The sequence below is a fragment of the Pinus tabuliformis genome, chromosome 4_2, assembly GCF_031772625.1.
Source record: "Pinus tabuliformis cultivar Carrire ecotype Pingquan chromosome 4_2, CPIR1, whole genome shotgun sequence".
NCBI classification, from domain to species: domain Eukaryota; kingdom Viridiplantae; phylum Streptophyta; class Pinopsida; order Pinales; family Pinaceae; genus Pinus; species Pinus tabuliformis.
In genome coordinates, this window is record NC_142304.1 from 146963664 (window position 1) to 146980935 (window position 17272).

A 17272-nucleotide genomic window follows, 5' to 3' on the forward strand; every position below is an offset into this window, starting at 1 on the left:
TCCATGTTCCATCCTTCTTTGGCACCAAAACAATAGGTGAACTACATGGAGAAGAACTTGGCCTTATGACCCCTTGGTTCAACAATTCCTATAACTGCTTCTTTATCTCCTCCATTTCAATGGATGAAAACCTATACATACCAATGTTGGGTAAAGGAGCATCTTGCTGCAAGTGAATCTCATGTTGGATCTCACACTTTGGAGGCAACCCACTTGGTTCCTGGAAAATCCCATCATAGTTAGAAACAATTTCATACAATTCCTTTTCATGAGTGGGATCACAACCTTGGAAAGATTTAGATGTCTTTGCATCTTTTCCTCTCACAACCATTAGAATGCACTCGTTGCTGGAATTTATCAATCTCTTCATCTAAACTATACTGATTTTGGCATGATGAGCTCTAACAATGTATTCCAAATCATATTTTGTGAGATGATACTTTTTTCATGGTGAAAGTAAAATGCTTTCCTATCATACAAATATGGACTCCCCAATACAATACCACAAATATCCAAGGGTACAACATCAAGATCTACCTCATCTACTAGTTTGGATGCAATCACAAATCTAGCTCTACACTACTTGGTTATAAGTAATTTGGCTTTATCACACCCCCAACCAAGAGGGTAGGGTTTCATATGAGGCTTGGTCTCTAATCCTAAATTATTAACCAAGCATTCTTAAATCAAATTTTGTTGTGAGCACAGATCAAACAAGGTTTCCACTTTAATATGTTTCATTATGACTCTAATGTGCAATAATTTAGTCCTCTTTCATTCATTAACAAGAGACTCATCTGAAGAACTTGTACTTGCATGTAATTCAAAACTTGCATTAGAATGAAGAGAAAGAGTACCTTGTATGCCCAATGTTGTGATCTGTGTCTCATCACCCGAATCAGACCCAAGGTGCTACTGCATGGTTGCCACCGTCTTTTTATTGTTCTTCCCACTAAATCTATTTGGTTTCAACTCCGGATGAAACTTCCAACAATATTCATCATCATGGCCTTCCTTCTTGCAATGTGTGCAAGATGGATTTTCTCCTTCCTCCTTCTTAGTTGTAGTTGCCTTCTTTTCCTTTCCCTTGCTTTTTTCCTTTGAGCTTGCCATTATGAGGCTTAAAAGATGATTTCTTTGGTTGCTCTTCTTTATCAATCCTGCCCCTGCTTTCAAGGTGAATTTCCTTCATGCTAGATGAATCAATAGTAGTAGGCTCAAATAACAACAAATAATGCTTGATGTAACTATGTAAAGCACCAATATACTTTGTTACAGTTTGTGGTGAATAAAGTGAAATGCGCAAACTCAATGCTTGTTTTCTAATCTCTTATGTGAAGCTTTGTACATTTTGACCCTTTAATTGTCTTAATTATTGGCATTCCATTAAATCCTTTTGTGATAACCCAAAGGATAAAACTGACCTTTTAATGCAAAAACAAAATTGGACCAAGAAGAAAGGAGATTACCCAAGTTTTTGTTTCCTTTCTGCAACTTTCTCTCCCACCAGACTAGAGCGGTGCCACTCAACCAAAGATATGTTAATTGGATCTTGGCCTCATCTTCCTCGATCTTCTAAATCCAACAATAAACCTCAATTTATCTAATCCAATTTTTTAGTTTCTCTTCATTACATTCTCCATTATATGTGGGAAAATCAAAATTTGCATTTAGCTTAAAAAATGGCTTCTTAGATGTATTCCTATGATGCCTATTAGACTGATGAGAATAAGAAGAAGAAAAAATATCACTAGATGATGGAGAGGGAAAGTCAGGAGGCTCTCCTCTTCCACCTTCATGATTTACCGATGCATGGTCATTTGGCTCTTTCTTCTCAGGGTTGATTGTCTTTTCATATTCTACAAACAACTTGTCAACTTTCTCTACCATGGTGAGGAAGATCTTGTGATAATTTTTCTCTACCTCCATTTGAACTTCCTCATCTGCCATGTTCCATCTTCGTGGTGCACGCCCTGCTTTAGGATCAAAGGATTTGAATTTCCCTTATCCTCTTTGGATCTTGTTCCTAGTTAGCATTACTCATCCAACTTGCATCAAGAAGACCTACTATGATACCAAACTTGATCTATATCTTTTAACTTCAAGGATGCATACAAAATTACATATAAAAGAGCATGTTAACCAAGTAACTTAACACGTGAAAAATAAGCTAAAATCATAAAGAAACCATGAGATCAAAGGCACACAAATGATTTGATTATGAAGTTCACTCAGTGTGGGCTACATCTATGGACCCTGCTCAAAGTGGGGAGGCCTCTTTCATTAAATGACAACAAAAATGAATTATAATCAACTTTACATAAATGACCCTTATACCTCCAATATCGGTCATGGATAAAAAATGCAAAGCTCAAAAGCAGAAACGAACATCACCATTGGATTCATGGCATCAAATCGAGTCAAACTACTAAAACATTGACCATATTATGACACCAACACTTCTAGACCCCAAAGGAATATTATTGGCATCAAAATATACCCCTCTTCAGGGTTCTGCCCTCCTGAACCACTCATAGTTCCTCTCTGGACCCCGCTTTTCTCCTACACCTTGTTGAACAAACATTTGTTTGAGGTTTAAGTAATGGAGGTGTGGGTGGAGCTTACAATGGATGTCTCACTGGCTCATTGGTTAGCAGTACTACATTAAGGCATTGTTGGTTGGGGAGTTCCTAGGTTCCAACCCAAAGGACCCCTCCTTTTAGCCTTGCCGCATTATATTTGTGGTGCAAACATTTGAGTACACAATGGTATTTAGATTTGGGGCCCGAGGGTTGCGTGGCTAGTCCCATTTTGGACCCAACCATTAGCGGGCCAACCCACCTCGACCCGACGGGTTTGACCCCCGTCAACTTCTTCATTTGGCGGTTGTTATTGGTTGGGCGTGCCTAGGTGTCCTAGTGGCCCAACCCATATTTATGATATGGTTTTATATTACTAAATCAATGTTGTTGGGGCGTGGCAACCCACCACCCAAATTTTATATTTTATATTTTTAATTTTAATATAATAATGGTTCAAATTTCTCTACCAAATTTTAGAATTACTAGACGAATTAAGGAGGTGATAAATTTTCCCTTTCAGACTACCATTTTTTATGAACCATCCCTTTGCCAAATTTTTGCCTCCTTAGTGGCAACCACTTGACATAGTTTGACAAGATCTTTGACTGGCTATATCTTAAGCATACAAACTCGAATTTGAGTGTCATTCACACCGTTGGAATCAGGGCGATGAGCACTATGATATGGTCCTAGTTTCACTTCCATTTCAAGGACACTTCTATTTTTGGAGCCACCTGGATCACCAGGTATGCTCAAAATTATAATGCAGTTTAAGACTTGGCTTAGTGTCCATCAACTATGTCGACCATCGAGGTGTTGCAAAGCTACCCCACCTAGAAAAAGGCTTTGCTTTCTGCTATCGAATGTGTGGATCCTTCAGATTCCAACCTAGTTATTTTCAGTCATGAAAAATATACCCCTCGCTTTCCAAATTAATTAGCCTTCATCATCTAGGTTTGTCCATGGTAATAAAATTCATCATTCTGTTATGGATGAGGGAGCCTTGAAATGCATCATGTCTATTTCTTGCAGGAAACTAATTGGTTCTCTTCAACTAAGTTAGTCACCTACCACATTGAAAGATTTTGATGGGAGAAGATATAATCCTTGTGGTATTTTGAATTCCTTACTAGTAGAATTAGGGGGCAAAAAATGTATCCATATAAGTGGAAGTTATTTACGAGCCTCTTTATTATAATATTCTATTGGGTCACACGTGGTTTTATGCCATGGCCACGGTCGTTTTGACTTATTTCTGTATTATCACCTTTCCTCATAAGGGCAAGATTATGGCCATTGACCAACTCACTTTATTCACCTTTGATTCTCATGTTACTAGAGATGTCCCACTTGTAGGAGAAACTCTACATTCTTATCAACATGTCGGGGTTGGAATGCTCAAAGGTTCCTCGCTCATGGGAACCTTTTCGCTTCCTCCTCCTCAGCTTCCAAAAAACTCATCTTGTTTGCTTATATCAATATGATATCATCTTCTACTAACCAAATTGATCCGTGGATTGTACCAAATGAAACTAGCATACATAGTTTTGGTGAGTAAATTCCACTTAGCCCCATTGAACTTGATTACAAAGCCATCTATTCAGCTTGTACGGATCACACCTTCTCTTCGATCAATTGGGCCGATCAATCATTGGGTTATGGCACATATTTTAATCCATTGTCTCGTATATTATCTACCTATGAGAGCATGATGCAAATCATGATGCCAGATGATGCACCGTGGGAATATCATCACCATCATTCCTCCTTACAATATTCCATTGAGGATAATCTCAGTGATGTGTATCTACCCAATATCATCGAGTCTTTTACGAATTTTGTTTCTATTCACGAAGTTGATTCTAAAAAGAATCTCTCGAATATCAAAGAGACGATACCTCTTGATATCTCTGTTAAACTGGGTATTGTTGAAAATATACACATTGGTGCATCTTGCTCTCCATCCAATATTGAGACCTATAAATCCCTATTTCAGGAGTTTCATGATGTCTTTTCCTGGACCTATGAGGAAATGCCAGGTATTGACCCAAATATAGTGGTGCATGATATTAAACGTATCATGATGCTAAAAGAGTTTGGCAGTGCCTCCGTTCGGTCCATGCAAAGAAGGTTGCAATGATAAAGAGTGAAGTTGAAAAAAATACTTCGTGCTGGTTTCATCTACCATGTTCCTCTGATTGACTGGGTGTCTGAATATTGTCCCTATCATGAAGAAACAGGGGACAATCCATGTATGCATCGATTATCGGGATGTAAATCATTCTTGTCCAAAGGAAAATTACTCGCCCTTGGTTGTCGACCAGATTGTTGATTACTGTGACGACTGTGAAATCTATTAGTTCATGGATGGTTTCTCCGGATATAATCAAACCAAAATTCTCCCAGCGGATCAACCTAAAACTACATTGATATGTTCCTAGGGTACATTTTCCTATCGGAAACTCCCATTTGGTATAAAGAATTCTAGGGCCATGTTTCAATGGACAATGGATCACACTTTTCACGATATTAGACACATCGTACAACCTTATTTGGACGATCTCCTTGTTGATTCTAAGTATGGGGCTGTTCACATGATGCATCTTAGGGCCATTTTCTTACAGTGTAGACACTATAATATGCGATTGAATCCACACAAATGTGTCTTCTGCGTTAGTTCTAGTCAGCTTCTTGGTTTTGTTATTTCAAAACATGGAATTTGTATCGATCCTCTGAAAGTACAGGAAATCATCAACCTACTTTCACCTTCTTCACTCGTTCAAATCCAACGACTTCAAGGGAAAGCTAACTTCATATGAAGGTTCGTCCCTAATTATAATGAGTTGATCAAAGGATCCACTTTCCTGCTTAAGAAAGGGGTTCGCTTCCATTGGGACAACGTTGCTAAAAAAGTATTTGATGCCGTGAAAAATGTACTAGTTCAGGCATATCTCTTATATCCCCCTAATTACCAGCGTGGTTTTTTCCTATATCTCACTACTGACATTTTTACTATAGCAATGGTATTGGTCTAGGAAGATAATGTAGGGACACAACATCCCATGAATTATCTGAGTTAGAATCTGAATGATACTGAAATAAGGTATAACCACATAGAAAAGTTGGCTTTGGCGGCCATTCAAGCCATTTAAAGGTTCCACTATTGCATCTTGCTCCGAAAAACTATGGTTGTTTCAAATTGAAACCATATGACATACATTTTGTCACACCAATTATTGGGGGGAAAACACTCTAAATGGATCATTATCCTACAAGATTTTTGACTTGAAATTCGTCAAATCCAAGTCAAAGAAATCCTTGGTTTTCATTGAGCTTATGTGTGACCTTCCTTCCCCTGTTTCTGAATCGACATCCAATGATTCTATCCCTGACAAGTCGTTGTTTCTAATTTCATCATGTGACTCGTGGTATGGAGTCATTTTGATATCTCTCCAGACCTAGACTTTCCAATCTGATACTTTTCACTTCGAGCAATGACGTATTCGATACTAAGACAAGAATTACATCATTATTGGAAACACCCTATATTAATGTGGTGTTGATATAATTTTACGAAGGTGAATCACATATGAGGAGGCCAAGAAAGTACTTAATGAATTCCACTCAAGGGCATGTGGCAGTCATTTGTCTGACTATGCTACCACATAGAAGATCCTACGCGCTAGTTACTTTTGGCTTGCCATTTTTCAAGACTATATTCTCGTTGTCTAGAAGTGTCATGCATGCCAAATTTATGATCGTAAGACCCATGCTCCGCCTACTCCATTGCATCCTGTTATCACTGACGAACCTTTTGCAGAATGGGATATCAACTTTATGACATGTAATCATCACTTGGCTTGGGGCATGGTTATATGATTGTCGCAATATATTATTTTACTAAATGGGGCGAGGTGATGCCTACATTTAACAATACTGGTGAAACGACTGCATATTTATATTTCAATCACGTTATCACACAGTTTGGTGTTCCGCAAGCCGTATTTATTGATCATGGAAATCATTTCCAGAATCATATGATGACCGAACTAACTGCTAAGCTGGGGCTTTCCTATGAAAGTTCCACTCCCTACTATCCTCAGGCTAATGGACAGGTTGAGGCTATCAATAAAGTTCTCAAAAATATGCTTCAACGTATGGTAGGGGTCCATAAATCAGACTGGTATTTTCTTATTTATGTTGCCTTATGGGCATACTGAACCTTAGTAAGGACTGCTAGAAAATTTACACCCTTTTAGTTGGTTTACGGTTTGGAAGCAATCCTTCCAATCGAATGTGAGATTCTATCACTGAAACTAGTTGTAGAACTTATTCCTACAACTTATATAGAAGAGGAACTTATTTTACATCTGAATCGATTAGATGAGACACGACACAATGCCTCTATAGTTAATGAAGATCATAAAAGATGCATCAAGGCACAATATGACAAAAGTGTCAAGCCTCGTGTATTCTCAGAAGGAGATTTTGTTCTTTTATATGACCAAGAATCTGATAAGCTATGATCAGGAAAGTTCCAACCTATGTGGTTAGGTCCATATATTTTCAAGTGTGTTCTTGCAAAAGGGGCCTATGAGTTAGTTGATTTTGATGGAATTCCATTGGCGCAACCTAGAAATGGGTTGTACCTAAAGAAATATTATGATTGATTTCATGAGTAGTAACACTGTGTACATAATGTGTATAGGTGTGTTGAGTGTGTTTGTGGTGTGTCTCTTTAGAGTTTCCCACAATTTTTTTTGATCCCTTTTACCTTTGGTTTGCATATGTCGACATCCCTTGAACTGTATTTTGGTTATGATGATGGTGCTAGTAGTAGTACTTGGAACCTATCCCCTATAGCGTGGGATATCTTTGGTCCAAATGATGATTTAGTGAGTGTATAAGGGATTTTTGTTGGTCACTCTACCAATAACATCGCTGAGTATAGCGCAATGTTCGAGCTACTTTCTATTCCTATTTCACATGGTATCCATTGTTTAGTCATCAGACTTGACTCACAACTCGTTGTACTACAACTTTCTAATGTTTATTCGATCATAAGTCTTACCATCTTGCATATTTTTTTAAGGGTTCACCTTCTAGAAAGAAATTTTGATTTCATACAATAGGAAAAAATTTATAGAAATCTAAATACATTGATAGATGCGCTTGTAAATCATGCTTTGTTGGCTTATGGGGGCCTAACCCAGGTTCAGTGTTAGGTAGCCAAACAAATCCCTACACTACTGGCCCTTTCAGCATCAGCCCACGGAGCGCAGACTGAAGTCTCACCCGAAGCAGTATGGGGGGATGTTGGAACCAAGTTTTTGCACCCTTGATATGGATGTGATGTTGGTTTATTCCAACTATACCTACCTTCACGCAGGTTGCTAGCTCTCCGTTTTACCCTTCAGTACCCTCTCGAACTGTACAATCAGCTTCTATGCAACCCTAACCAAGGACTGATAGGCTTTCACGCTGCTAGGTTAGCGAACTGTGATATTTACCAAACTATGATAAGCATCTTGCTTATCTTATTAAAATACCTTCATTAGCTTCACGTAAACATTTTCTCTTACTTTTGTTCACTTAACTAATACAGTTATACACATTCGCGCATCATATAAGCATTAGAAGCGAAATTCATACCCAATATAATAGATGCATAAACCGAAGTAAAAACACAAAAATTATAGAATACTTCTCTTTATTGATAATTCCAATCTATTAAAGACTCGACTCGCCCTGCGCACTCAGCTGTAGGGGTCCGCGCACTCAGCTGCGGACTTCTAGGTCTTTGCACACTCAGCCACAGAGCCTCTATCTATGCTAGGACCCAAAACCTAGACTTTTACTTAGAGCTATCTCTCATACATCATATTTTCTTCATGTTGGGTCTCTCTATCTTCTTAGAGCTTTGCTCTATTTATACAATCCCATGGTCCACAGACCATGGGTAGATCTTCTACAGCAAACATTACATTATCAAAATAAAGGCAGACAACCCTATGACTCTTTAACAACTAAGCACTCCGTGCCCACAAAATGTCGAGTCTTTACATTAGGATTAAAAAAATTAGACGAAAATATGGGCTTTAAGCCCCAAAACTATCCTTAGGGGATCCCATGCCCAACAAACCCCCAACACAAACATCGTGACTAACCCTCGAGTCACTTTGTAGGTGTGGAGATGTTAGTGTGAAGACCTCCCAGATCTGTTTGGATTGCTAAAACTTTGACAGTGCACTGAGCAGCTATTTATTGAACTTCCTCCATGTGTTGTTTGGTGACCACTACTATTGCCCTGAATCCTCTATTAAGTTTCTTGTAGTTGCGTGAGCTTTGCTTCAATCGAGGCTATAATTGTATAAGCCTCATTGATCCATGGCTATAGGCGCACTTTTAAGATTGCTTCCTTATGTAAAGCAACATCCACCTGTTCCTTGAGCGCCTTTGCCTCCTACATCCTTGTAAGCCTCTGTGTAAGGACAACCAGCTATGCGGTCCCTTTTACTTCGTCATACTTTTGTTTTAGCTCGCGCGCCTATGTCTCTAGGCACCGTACATCCGGGTCCTCCTCCAGGGTGGTTAGGACCTTGAATGACTGTTCGAACAACTGCATGCAGTCTGCCATTGCGCTGTCAACCACCACTGTTGCTGATATAACATAAGTGATTTGTTGTTCCCTGATTTCCAGTGGAGTTGAAGGCCGAGCCTTCAACTGCAGTTCGGCGATCTGTAGGTTCAGCTCCAGCTGAACCCTAACCATCTCTGCTCTAGTGTTGCACACCCCTGTGGCTAATTTGTGGACGCGCGCCTCCACCAGTTCTGCTGCCTAAGTGTCCAACTCTGGGACCATCCGGAAGGCTTCCTCTAACCTGCATTATCTGCTTGTTCTACTCCACTGCTTCATTGCACTACAGGCTCAACTGCTCAATGTTGATGCACTGCTCGTTCATCACCTGCGGTGCATGACTCTCCCTGGCTTGAAGTTCTGCAGTGACTCCATCCTATAAGAGGTAGAGCGTCTCTTGAGGGATTTCGACCATGTTTAATCCTACCCCTTTCAAACTGTTAACCATAGGCCTGTCGACCTCATTTTCCATAGCGAGCACCCCATCAAGGAGTAGTACCGGGTTGGTCACCCTTGTGCCCAACATCTCTTCGACAGCTACAGTACCGATCGCGAGGCTGGTGGATACTATGCCAGCCTGTGGAGTGCGTACTTGCAATTCCCGCAACTCTGCCCTGAGATCCCCCAATACCAGCTGCTATTGTTCTTCAAATTGTTGGAGGGCCTCCATGGTGACACCCTCACCATTTTTCTGATGTCATGAAAATACCCCTTATTGAGGGTGATTGGGTTAAAAGATGTCTTCGATGCCTTTGTTTTCTTCCATGGCACTATCTGCTCTCATGGTCACAGATGCTTGAGCTAGGTGGACGTTGTCTCCGGATCCGTGCCACCTTGTTCTATGTCTGTCTCTGGTTTGGCCGAAGGTGACTTTTGTCCTTCACGCTCTTCTTCTCCTGGTTTTTGTTGTTCTGCTAGCTTCGCATTGACGCGTGCTACCTGAGCCTTAGCCTCTGCTTCCTCTTTCCTACGCTTCTCTACCAGCTGGGCCATTCGAAGCTTTGTCTCTTCCTTCTTGCACTGCGTAGCAAACTTGTCTATTTCCACCACAAAGTCAGATGGAGCTAGCCACTCTGGTGGCCAAGAATTAAGGACTGCGAATATTACATTGTCAGTCGCTAGGTATGGTAAATCATGCCATGTCTTCATAGGATCCTTCTGCGCCCTGATGAAGAGATAGTGGAAATATGCTTTAAACACTGAAAAGCTCTGTAAACTGTTGTATACTGTGGGTGACAACCGCGGCTTGCGATTAATCCCCATCCAGATATTCATCTCCATTAGTATCCAAAATATATTGCTCTCCTTTATCTGTTGTGCATCTCTGGTCACCCATAGCGAAGCGTACATTGCTACCTCTGGAAGGTCTTGTGTGACCAATGGGAACTGGATATCTTTGGGAAACTCCCATGCCACCAGTACTATCGACATCAAGAGCCATGCGTAATGAAATTTTTTGCCCTGCTCCTGTGCCTCGCGACAATTATCAAGGAACTCACTACATAGATAGTTCGCCAAGTTGAACTGGACTCCTTCTACACATTAGGCTGCCGGTGCAACTATGGGCATGGGCACCTCATCCACATGGCACTTCCACATTACCTTTCCTACTAGGATTTGTGTCGTGACCTTGATGACATGGTTGTTAATGCTGGAGATGGCATATCATCGTTTTTTCTTCTCCAACTTGAACTTCTTCTTCATTGCTTCCACAAGGGCCAACTCACAACCTTTTCCTCTGAAATGTTGGTTAGATCCTCCCCTGAGTAATATAGTTGTGTAATCTGGTGAATCTGATGGTCTGTGATGGGGATGGGCTCCTCTATCCACAAGCATCCATCATGCACCAAGCAGAGTAGCTTCCTAATGATGAAGACAGTCACTGGGGCACGGTGGTAATGCGGCACCCAGAGCAAGTTTAGCAATCTTGCTTTCTCTACACCTCTGAGCCATGTGCGCGACTCCAATTGAATTGCTCCGGTAGTCTCATCGATCCTCTAGCGCATTAGCTTCGCAATCGCTAAATGCAAGAACTTCTCATGGTCTGCAAGGTCCTAATCTTCAAATTTCAACATGGGAACCTATCCCAAGTGATGTCCCTCAAAAATAATATTGTCTAGGAGCAGCCGAGTTTGCAGAGAGCCCTTTTTCTCATCTATATCCTTCAGCACCTTGGCTTTACCCTTGCACGGAGGAACATATTTCGGCAACTGAGTAATAGGGTCCGCACCCTAAGTTTCAACATCCATCTCTACATCTTCCTCCTCCACCAATATTTCTACAGACTCCTCCTCATCAGCCTCCAGATTAATGGCCTTCCCTTTTTCCTGCAATGTGAGCTTGGTCCTTAGTGGATCTATGGGCGAGACGCACACCGGGATCATGGATTGCTTATCCTTCTTATGTATCAATGTTCATGGTGATTTAGGGACCTCAATGATTATTTCGGCGCTCTCTGGGGCTTCCACTTCCACAATTTCCTATGCAACTTCCATGGGTGTCGACATCATTCTAGTCAGGAGGTCATGCATCTCCTTCGGTAATGTTTCAAACACTGAACTTTCTCTCAAAGCCTCAAAGTTCGAAAGGTCCATACATAGTTGATAGAGCAAAAACTCAGTTCTCAAAATGCCAAGTGTTTTTTGCTGGAAAGGCACTTGTAATTTATATGGCCTTTTGAATTTGAATTCGACCATTCCCCCCACATTCGGTCCATTAATGCTAGATTAGCAGTAGATTTTCAAGAATCTAGCCCATAAAGTTAGCCTTAAATTCCTGTCGCCTACTCCATTTGGCCTGAAACCAACCATCAAATCATGAATAGTGACTTTAACGGTCACTTTCTGGCAGACCTACGCACCAGTGCAACTATCTTCATATTGTCGCGGACCCTATGACACTTCACTACTTTGCGTAGTCCTGGAAATGCGCAGCTCTCAGGCAGTGTAGTTTATAGTCTTGCACCTCCTTTCAACTGCCTAGAGTGCTAAGACTGTGCTTTGGTCGGCTAGTCAGATGTGCGAGCTACCTGTGTATGGCTTCAAATGACTACCATTCACTTTTCTTGAAAAGGGATCTCCATTTAACTTAACCAGCTATACCGCGCCACCATCGGTAATCTCCTTAATAAGATATGGCCCCAGCTAATCCATTCTGAGTTTCCCTAGAAATTTATCAAACTTACTGTCATATAATAGCACTGAGTCATTCACCTTAAAGGTGCACAACTTAATATGCCAATCGTGCCATGCCTTTTCGCTCTTCTTTTGGACTTGATGGTGAAATCCAACCAAAAATCTCTCTTCTTCAAGTTCATCCAACCACGTGAGCCTCTCTTCCAGGGCTCTGTGATCTATCATATATGTGAGCGCTGCTATGTGCATACTAGGCATGATATATTCCATAGGCATTACGACTTCAACCCGTAGGCCAGCCTAAAGGGTGTCTCTCCCGTCAGCTTCTTACATGTCATCTGATAGGCCCATAAGACTGCAGGTATGCGCAGGTCCCAATCACTTCGCTGAGCATTGCATACCTTGATCAGTGTGTTTTCAAGCACTTTGTTGAACACCTCCACTGTTTCATTAGCCCGTGGGTGATAAGGTGTGCTCTTTTGATGATACACATGAAATTCTTCTGTTAGTGTGCTGATCATTTCGTTCAGAAAGTGTGTTCCACGATCACTCATCAAAATCTTTGGGCATCCAAATCGTGTTAGTACATGCTCAAAGAGAAACTTCTTGGTAGTCGCACTCGTGTAATCCTTCACTATCTACGCTTCTGCCCAATGAGTCAAGTACTCCATCACAGTGATAATGTACCTCATGCCTGTCTTTCCTTGGGGTTGAATCGGTCCTACAAAATCTATTGCCCACTTTTCGAAATGTTGCAATGTCATTTGTGGATTCAAAGGCATCTCGTCCCTTCATGATGACCTACCTGTTATCTGACATACATCGCATGCTTTGCAATATGTTTTTGAATCCTGATGAAGGGTTGGCCACCACAACCCTGCACGTAGAATCTTCTGCATGGTTTCTTTCCCTGCGTAATGTCCTCCCGCGGCACCCCCATGAGCGTCCCCGAGGATGCTGCTTCGTTCAAACTCAGGTACATACCTTCGTAGTATCTCAACATTCCCCATATTGTATAGATGCCCAACAATGATAGAGTAATCTACCACGCGCACCACTAAATCCTTATTTTGTTGGACAGAGTATCCTTCCGGCACAGTTCCTATTGTTGGGAAATGTATTATGTCCTCGAAATGCCCATCCGTGACATGCACAGAAAAGGGTTGCGTGTCAGGTAATCCTTCCTCCAAATTAGTAGGTTCCTCCCCAGTTTCAATGCGCGATAGGTGATTTGGTCCCGCGTTCAATTATCCAGGCTTCACAACAACTTCAAAATTGTATTCTTGGAACAATAAAAGCCATCTGCAGATGCGCCCCCCCAACACAGGCTTATTGACCAGGTACTTCATTGTGGAGTACAAGTGCATCTGCTCAGGTTGGGGATTTTCTCCATAGGACTACATCCATGTGCGCGGATCATTTTTCCCATCATACTTGTCTGTCAGTCACATCTTAGGCTTCCCAAATCATGTCTGCATCATTTTCCTACATTCGTGCCAATCATCAAAACTCCCCTTGTGCATACCCCACCATCTTACGGGAGTAGCGCGTAGTGCCCGATCCAAGGCTTGGAAGCATTGCTTTTCTGGAAACTCTCTTTCAAACACATCCAAGAAGACATCGACCTCATTCAATCGATCATAAGTAGGCAGATTTCTTACCTCTGACGACACGCAGTGTAGTGACCTGGTCATCATATTGCAATTCAACATAGTTACTTCATGTAACCAATTTTGCCATCGTTCTATTTCTTCGTCGGAATCCGAAGTGCAGGAGCTCTCGCACTCCCATGTAATCTTCCCATCTTTGGTTGGATTTACCCAATCTTGGTCTCAAGCTATTATTTTATAGATGCAGTGTAGATCATCGTCTCGTAAACCGGCTCCATATAGCGCGATCCTTCAGCAGGGTCCAGGGGTATTATTACGCGCAATGATTTCTTCTCAAAGATCATTTTTCGCTTCTTCATATTGATTATCCCGTTCATATCAGTAGCCCAGTCAATTCCCAAGAGCGCGGGGTAGGGATTGTTGTCATCAACAATCTCTATTACTTCAAAATCTGCCAGTGTGCTCGCTCCTTCAATATCCACGGTTACTACCTGCAACCGCCTCATGGGTATTATTTTCTGTTGATTCACCATCCTTAGCTGAATTGGAGACCATTATAGTGCAGGTCTCCCCATTCACTCCCATGTTTGTTTTGGCAAAACATTCGCATCTGATCCCAAATCTAGAATGAGTTGATCCATTTCGTATTCTTCGATCTGCGCAATGAGTCTCATTTCTCATCATATTCTTGTCTTATGTTTTCCTATCTTGTGGACTACGTGTGGTTCACCTAGAGCCGTCCCAACACATCTATTTATAAGTTCTTGTAACCCTTTCACAACCTTACTATCACGCAATAACTTCATACTAGTTTCGAGGAAAGTTGTCAACATAGAGGGGTCCATCTCCGGCTCCATTTTATCTTTGCTTCCTAAAGTGGAGGCCTGAGCAAAGCTCTTCTTAGCTTCCATGAAGGCTTCTCAAATGCGCTCCAAATCAAACTCAACCTCCTTTGCCAGGGCTTTGCAAACCCATGTATTGTCTTCCGGTTGTTTCCCCTTGTCATCTCCCATAGCAATTCCACTTTGGAGCACTATATTTACATTCGGATCTTCCTCACGTAGCTCAGACCTCATCATCTACAAGTTCTGAGTTGGAGGAGGTAGTAGCACTCCTTTGTCATGTATCCTGGCTATCAACATAGGGTAATCTTCGGTTTCATGATTAAACAATGTGCAATTCTTGCACGACGGGCACGTTGGATTAGTGCAATCATGGGCATAGTGTCCTGACCCTCCGAAATTGTAGCAAATCAACTGTCTACGACCTCTACCAAGTCCTCGTTCGCCTTCGCCTCGTCCGCGCCCCTGAAATCCTATTCGGGCCATCCCTGCATTTTGGTCAAGGGGCCACATTTCGGTCTGAACCCTGTAGGTGGGCATTCTATCCATCATCAATTCATAGCTTCTACAAGTACGCTTGTCATGTCCCAATGACCTACAAAAGTTGTAGAACAACTATTTCAGAGTTTGTGTATACTTCTGTAACAAGTGGTAGTTATCTGTGGCATGTTTTCTGGCTATTTGACGATATCGCACCACAAAGCAGGCACTGTGCTAGGTCCTTCTTGAGATTCCAGCCTTAAAGGTAGCGGTCCTGTTAGAGTCGGTCTGGTCAGCCCTCCATTAGAGATCAAAACTCTTTATGCATTTCATTTTTAGGTGTCCCGCTCCATTCATTTAGTTGCATTCCGCTAGGGGCATGCCATGATCTGATGGAGAAAGTCATGCTAGTCATTTCCCCTCGTGTTCGGCTCCTACTGGCTTATGTCTTTGTGTCAAATAATCAAAAAGTCCATAACATTCAAGGTCTTGTCCTTTAATGGACAAAAGTCATTTTTGGTCATTAGGTCTAGGAATTGATCAATTTGGTCTTTAATATTTCCAGTAAAGCCATGCACGCCATAGGGATGCTCTTGTAAAGTAATGATCCGCAGAGTTTCACCATCATATTGATAGACTTTGACTATTCTTCAAAACTCTGTTTTGAAGAAAAGTCAAATAGTGTCATGTTGAGGGCCCTGAAATCGGGTCAACAACAAGGGGGATACCCACCCGGTCGGGAACCTGGTTGGCGGCTCCATGCCCGTTTGGTGTAGCCGGTCCGACTGGGGATGACGGGACCAGCTTCCCGTTCTAAGGGCGTGTGTGTGTGTAGAGTTCGGTGATGTGTGTGTGTGTAAGATTAGATAATGAAAATATGGAATTATTTCTAAGCTAATCTAGTTCTAAACTCTGAGACTAAACTTTATACTACTTTAATCTATCAAGAACAACACATCTAATCTACGCTAACCCGGGATAGAACTTTTTCCATTATGCGATCTAGAAAGATTTCACACAATAACTGGTAATGAAGATTATTCAGCTATCATGAGAATATAAATCAATTTAGATGAACCATCCTGCATAAGAAGTTAAACAAAACGGTTGTGAACAACATATCGCATAATTAGTTATTCATGTATTAAGCATAAATCAATGACTCCACCGTACAGAAGTGCCAAATGGTAGTCCACTCATTCATACGTTAACATATAAACAACATCAGCTGTATATTACTCTAAGAATGCAAGCAGAAACTCGTCAAGAGATAAAAGTACCATTTATGACTGACTTTATACTCACAGACCTGAAGCAATAATGATCTATTTGTACTTACTTCTAATGCCTACTAAGAGTACAGAAGTGCAACATCAGTAGCAGGTATTAAAATGCAAACATAAATAAATCTTGATCCGTCCATTCATCAAAAACCCCCTCCGAGGGTGCAGAAGTGCATGTTCTGAGGACAAGTTTTTTGACCAATTTCCGGACCCTTCTCCAATGCAACGAGAAGGGTTAAATACTACTAACCGGCTAATTTTAATTACACAAATTTAGGGAACGGCTTCAAATGACCACCCTTTTACTAAAACAAATTTATTTCTAAAAAACTGAATCTAATTTCTAACCATTTCTGTATTTGCTCCTTAGTGCTGTAAGCGATGCGCTGTTCGCCGTGAAAGAGTCGGCTGCTTGTCCTTTCCTTTTGTTCAAGCTTGAAAATTAGAAATAACAAGAGCTGGCACCTCTTTCTGACAAACTAGAAGATATTTTTGAAAGTGTTCTTCTGGAGGAGTGTCTTCACGGCGTGTATATTTAGTACAACTCAGATTTCTTTCAAACTGATTGTGCTGTTGCTATTTCGGTTTCCGGCCGTGCGAATGACTCAATGAACTGGGGATTTTGTTGCCTGAATGATTTTCTAAATTGAAACTTGTTTCCATTCTTTGTTCCAGGCTTTTCTGAGACGTCTTTCCCCTTAAGT